Raw genomic sequence first — 5780 nt, 5'->3', positions numbered from 1 at the left:
TGCCATTGCACAGCACCTTGTTGCCAACACTATCTGTGCAGACCAGGACAATGCAGATATGTTCAGGATATTGAGCCGAGATCAGAGCTCGTTTTATTTACGTATGTTGGAAGCAACCTTCCTCCTTACCACCGATCCAATATTATGTCTTGAAAAGGAATTTGTACGATGTCTGTGTCTCTTTCAGCATGAAAAGATCAAGGGAAGTACGGTAACAAATGGTGAATTGACCTTAGGGGAAACCCATCCCCCCTCTCTCCAGGATGTGGTTGCAAATGTCAATCATCGACAAATTCTGCTCCAGCCAATGGGAGCTCGAGGTGAAGATGATGAGCCGACCAATGGGCGTTCGGATTTTCCGTGACATCATTACGGTTGAAACAATCAGCGTATGCCTTATTGAGGCCTGCGTATATAGGCACGCACCTTAACTTCCTCCTTCACTTGTTGCAATTTTTACCCTGAAGAGTGCAGCACAAAAAGCTTCGGTCACTATTATGTCATGTTTGTTTGTATCCATATTGAAGTTCTGTAGTACCAAACATCTGTTTATGTGTATATATATATATATATATATATATATATATATATATATATATATATATATATATATATATATATATATATATATATATATATATATATATATATATATTTTTTAATCACCTTTATATAATATATTAATATATCTACTCGCTCAGGGTGACGGAGCACGAAACACTCACTCTGAATGCTGTGGAACAGCAAAATCGTCTGCAGTGAGTGAACAATTAGCTCAGAATAATGTAGCACAGTACCGCTATCGCAGTGGGTACTCAGAAAGTGGCTTAAGCTGTTGCCCGCTCGTCTGTGCATGTGCCATGTGGTACATCGTATCAACGTCCATGCAAACGTTGTAAGTTTTTTTTTAAACGTCAGTTTCTCACCAGATTTGCTTTGATTCCCTGAAGAGCACCTCGCAAAACCTCCAAAAATATAGACACAGATCTGGCGAACGCTATGGATAGGCAGTCCCTCTGGGTGACAGGGCTCGAGATCTATCAGTGAATACATTAAATCATAGAGCTCAATGAAGCTGGTTAATTTTGGCACGTTCCTAAATTTTTTGTTTACTCAATGTAATTCTCCAAACATTAGAAAAAGATAAGTTTAATGCTTTGGAAATTTCACATTTTCTCATGTATGGGGGGAGGAGGGAACGTAGCTTTGCTTGCTTAAAGTAAATAGGTATTTCGGCTGAGTTATAAGACTTGATTTTTTTTTAATTATCAGATTTAAAATTTTTAATTTACTATGTTTTTAAAATAATTAAAAAAAAAAATTATTCTTCTTTTTTTTTGTTTTTCTTCCATGATAATTCTGAAAATTGATTGGCAGTGATTTAATAATTTAAGTGTACAAAATTAAGTTTATAAATTATAACAATATAATTTATAAGCTATATTGTAAGTTTATAACTTTTAAGATTGGAAATAAATAGATCTAAGGAGAACGCATTAATGAAGAGGAAGAAGAGGCTAATCGGCATCAAGAACAACAACAACAACAACAAAAAAAAGAGTCGTTTATGAGTGCCTCGTCTGGAGTGAACGTTTTAAGAGAGCACTTCCAGAGGAGAAAAATGCATACAAAGCTGAGTGGCGCATTCAAAGAGGAGTGGTGATTGGAAAAGTAGATGAGCATGCTCGAAGCTGACAAATTTTGTTTGTGTGTGAGTACCAAACCATTTCTGCTGGTACTCATTGGAGAGTCTCATGAAAAAAAAATTGTGTGATCCCCTGAATATAAAGCACAATCCCAGAAATGCTTTTTTTTGTCATCAGCTTTCTCCACCAATTAGAAGTAAACTTCCATAAGTCACCAGGGCATTTTGCATTGAAAGAAAGGTCATGATTCGTTCTTTGGTTTCCCGTCAGTTTGAACTCATTTGCATAAACGTCTCAACCATGATGGTTGCTCAACACGCTTTATCAGTTAACTCTTTCATTCTGAAAAGTTAATTACATTAGTGGACTGTATTTGCAGGCCTTCTCAAAACTTAATCTCAATTAAATAGTTCATGGGCAGGAAAGACATCGCCCCATGGAAATAACGGCGTGCAATCACTGGGCATTCCTTGCCACTGGATTTTCTGTTACCTTTTTGAAAATTCTTCGTGGTGATGTTTTCTCTGTGGTTGAAGATGTGTTTTTGTTCTATCAATGAAAAGCAGTAATAACCTGTTCTCTGAATTTTTAACATCCTGCATTTTTATTTTTTCCAATTTGCTTACTCCAGGTACAGTACTGTAATCCGCTTGAAATTTTACTTGCAAACATGATATATGTTTTTTGTGTATTTAATTTTTTTTAATTATTCATCTCAGGGAGTTGGAAGGGGGGGGGGGTGCCAAAGCAAGAATCCACCCTCGATGCCAAATACTGAAGAAACGCCCACCCCTGAACAGATGTCTATGAATGAACAATTAATTAAATATTGACTCATGTATGATCTCTCTTCATTCCCTCCCTATCCCCCCCATTAATTAATAACTATGGAGACATCCATTATTGAGTCTATAACCTTTATGAAGAGGAATGTTAGGATGCTTGCAGGTATGAAGTCGATGTCCACTTTTACGAATCCTCGGGGGAATGGGCTGACAGCAGACAGTTGTAAAAGCCATATAATGATACCATTTGGTCAAGTAAAAGAGGAAGGTGCTTAACCCTGCCAAAGCTTTCTGAAGGTGTTTATATCTGTGCACGCTCATTAACTCCTCTCCACCCAGATTTATTATTCCTGCTCATGGTGATTTCAGCGTCCTTTTTGGAAAAGACTTTGTTGATGGGCCACAGAGCCTCCTCATTCCTTATTGGAGGAATATGTTTGTGCTGAGCTCGTGCCAAAATTATCTCCAATGTGAAATTGTAAATATATATATATATATATATATATATATATATATATATTTTTTTTTTTTTAATGATAAGAACATGCGGCAACGCATTCATCCAAGGTTGGGGTTCTCATCGACTTCGTAATTTGTACACAAAATGGATGTGGCAGATGTTATAATCACCAAAGTCATGAAAGGAGATAATTGCCGTACTGATCAGTCCGGTTCAAAAGTTTTAGCTCAAGCTGTATGCTTATGAAACATGCTGGTATACTGCATCAACATGTTGACAAGTACAAGCTCTATCCTGATATTTTATTTTCCTAATTAATGATGGCTTTCCATGTCATTGTCCATCTACATATTAAAAAGGAAACTAGAAAGAGCAATCAGAGAGTGCAGACCCTCCCCAGGACCTGTTTTGTGTGGTGTTTGTGTTGTGTTGAGTTGCGGTGTGTTTGTGTGTCATGTCATGTCGACGATGGGTGATTATGTCGGTTTATGGTCATACAGCAACACAAACAGACCTTTTTGGTTTTCTTGCATAGATTCAAGTTCCAATCGTATGCATTTTATAGAGGTACTCAGTTCCAATAGTATGTACTTTGTTGGCACACTGCACCCATGTTACAATAGTACATACTTTATGTGAAAAAAACACGTTCCTTATAGCAGGTATTTGAGACGTGCTCATTTTCTTTTTTGTTGTATGTCCTTTGTAGACAGACTCAAAATCTAATAGTACGTACTTCATTGACATGCTCGAATTCAAATTATGCATACTTTATAGAGGTACATGGATGAAAAATTATAACGTGTTATACCGAATACCACCAGGTGATGTTTGCGGCCTACGTTAGCACATTATGTGCAGACAGACAAACAAATGGACCCAAATGGAACACCCTCCAGCGAGAGTAAAAATGTCCGAATCCTCTCTTCTTCCAGGTTATTATCTGCCTCCTCCGCCCTCTCTAACTCTCTCTTCCCCCTTTCCCCAATACAGGACTTTCAAAATGATATCTGAATGATCATGAAACCTTTCAAACATATGCTCTGTGTGCGTTTTCAGTGACTCGCTTCTCCGAATGGGGCACTTTTAACCTGCTGTTCGTACCGTGGAATCTGAAATTCAAATAGACATTTAAACAGAATTTTCAGCATTAAAAAGAAAGTGTACCAATTTCAAAATGGTTAACTTTAATTGTTGTCTTCCTCGATATAAATCACACATTAAAATACATAGAAAGACAAGAAACTAGCCGGTAAGCAACGTGGGTGGTCGCTATATAATTGCATACTAATCATACAGTTTTTGACGAATCGGGCTGAAATTTTTTGACAACGAGGTTCATCATAGTGCGGATAAAAGTAGGGTTGGGCATACAACCATACTTGTTTTGAAAGGAGTGTTTTTTATGGCCAAATTTCACGCTGATCACAAATCCGTTGAACTTTTTGACATTGGATGATGTCTTAGGTTGGTAAAATGCAAAAATTAAAATTGGCCACCAAGTTTACCCATTTTCAGGTAAAATTTGATAAGTATGGCTTACTAGGGCATGTGATATGTCATTTCTTATGTTTTCAGGGTCGCTGATATCGAATATGAGGTCAAAACAGTGACACATGATGGCTGTATGGATTTATCGCTAAACATGGGTATTTTCGATGGAAAATACCCACTTTTCATTTTCAGAACGAATTTTGAATTGATTAATCAACTATATCCTTTATTTTTGATGTTGTACGTTTTTCGTGTCGTTTCAGATAATCAACAGTGATGTCTGCCGAGACTTCTAGTGTAAGAAGCATGGAGATTCAGTGACTCCTATTTCCCTTGACTCTCTTGAGAGACTTAATGATTCAGAACTACTCAAGGAAATAGGCTACCTTAGTTCGACAGTGGCGCCCGATATATGCCAGAAGCGTAGAGTGAAATGTACCGACGGAACAAAAACTTTCACGTTTGAGAAGTTCAGTGTAGACGAACTGAAAACATCTATCAGAAACGCTGTCAAACCAGAGGACAATGTTTCTGTCGATGTCGATATATTGCTGGAAAAAAGTGCTTTGAATGTTGAGGAGATGTTGATGTGATGATTAAAGTAATAGTTTACAGAAATTTGTGATATCTTAATTTGATTCTTTGAAATTATGGTCACGCTCATATTTTTGTGCTGATTTTATCGCAATATGCATCTTGGGGGCAGTCTGGTTGACCTGTACGAGTTTAAAAGTATGATTATCGATATCAGCGACCCTGAAAACATAAGAAATGACATATTACATGCCCTAGAAAGCCATAATTATCAAATTTTAGCTGAAAAGTTGGTAAATTTGGTGGCCATTTTGATTTTACCAACCTAAGACATCATCCTAGGTCAAAAATTTCAACGGATTTGTGATCAGCATGAAAAATTGCCATAAAAAAAACATTCCTTTCAACAGGACAACAGAGAAAAAGTCGATGTGTGCCCAACCCTAATAAAAGCGTGGAAGCCGATTTTTGAAAAGAAAAAATTTTTAGGATTTTTCAAACATTTCAAAGTCTCGTTGCTAGGCAACGGTGGTGTCCATAGCAACGGTGCTCAAAAGCATACAACTAGATCCTGGTATGAACCTACCAGTCAAATTTCATCAAAATCGGTTGACTCCCCTGGCCTCCAGAGCTGTCCATTACATACAAACAAACAGACAAGCCAGTAGGCAACATGGGTGGTCGCTATATAATTGCATACTAGTCATACAGTTTTTGACGGATCGGGCTGAAATTTTTTGACAAAGAGGTTGATTATAGAGCGCATAAAAGTGCTGAAGCCGATTTTTGATTTTCGAAAAAATAGATATTAAATATTTTTCGGATTTTTTCAAAAATTTCAAAGTCCCGTTGCTAGGCAAT

The 5780-nt window shown here is 37.1% G+C and overlaps 1 long non-coding RNA gene across 1 annotated transcript; it reads left to right on the top strand.

The window, feature by feature from the left end:
- Positions 1 to 691: 691 nt before the first annotated feature.
- Positions 692 to 4957, top strand: LOC147035307 (uncharacterized). The gene is made up of 3 exons (XR_015061838.1): positions 692 to 758; positions 3716 to 3826; positions 4649 to 4957. It is a non-coding gene; the product is annotated as an uncharacterized LOC147035307 (long non-coding RNA).
- Positions 4958 to 5780: the final 823 nt, after the last annotated feature.

This window comes from Eptatretus burgeri, chromosome 1, assembly GCF_056783735.1.
Source record: "Eptatretus burgeri isolate ZD-2024b chromosome 1, Ebu_testis_v1, whole genome shotgun sequence".
Classification (NCBI taxonomy): domain Eukaryota; kingdom Metazoa; phylum Chordata; class Myxini; order Myxiniformes; family Myxinidae; genus Eptatretus; species Eptatretus burgeri.
Note: the sequence above shows the minus strand (reverse complement) of the source record. Positions and strands in the feature narration are given on the sequence as shown.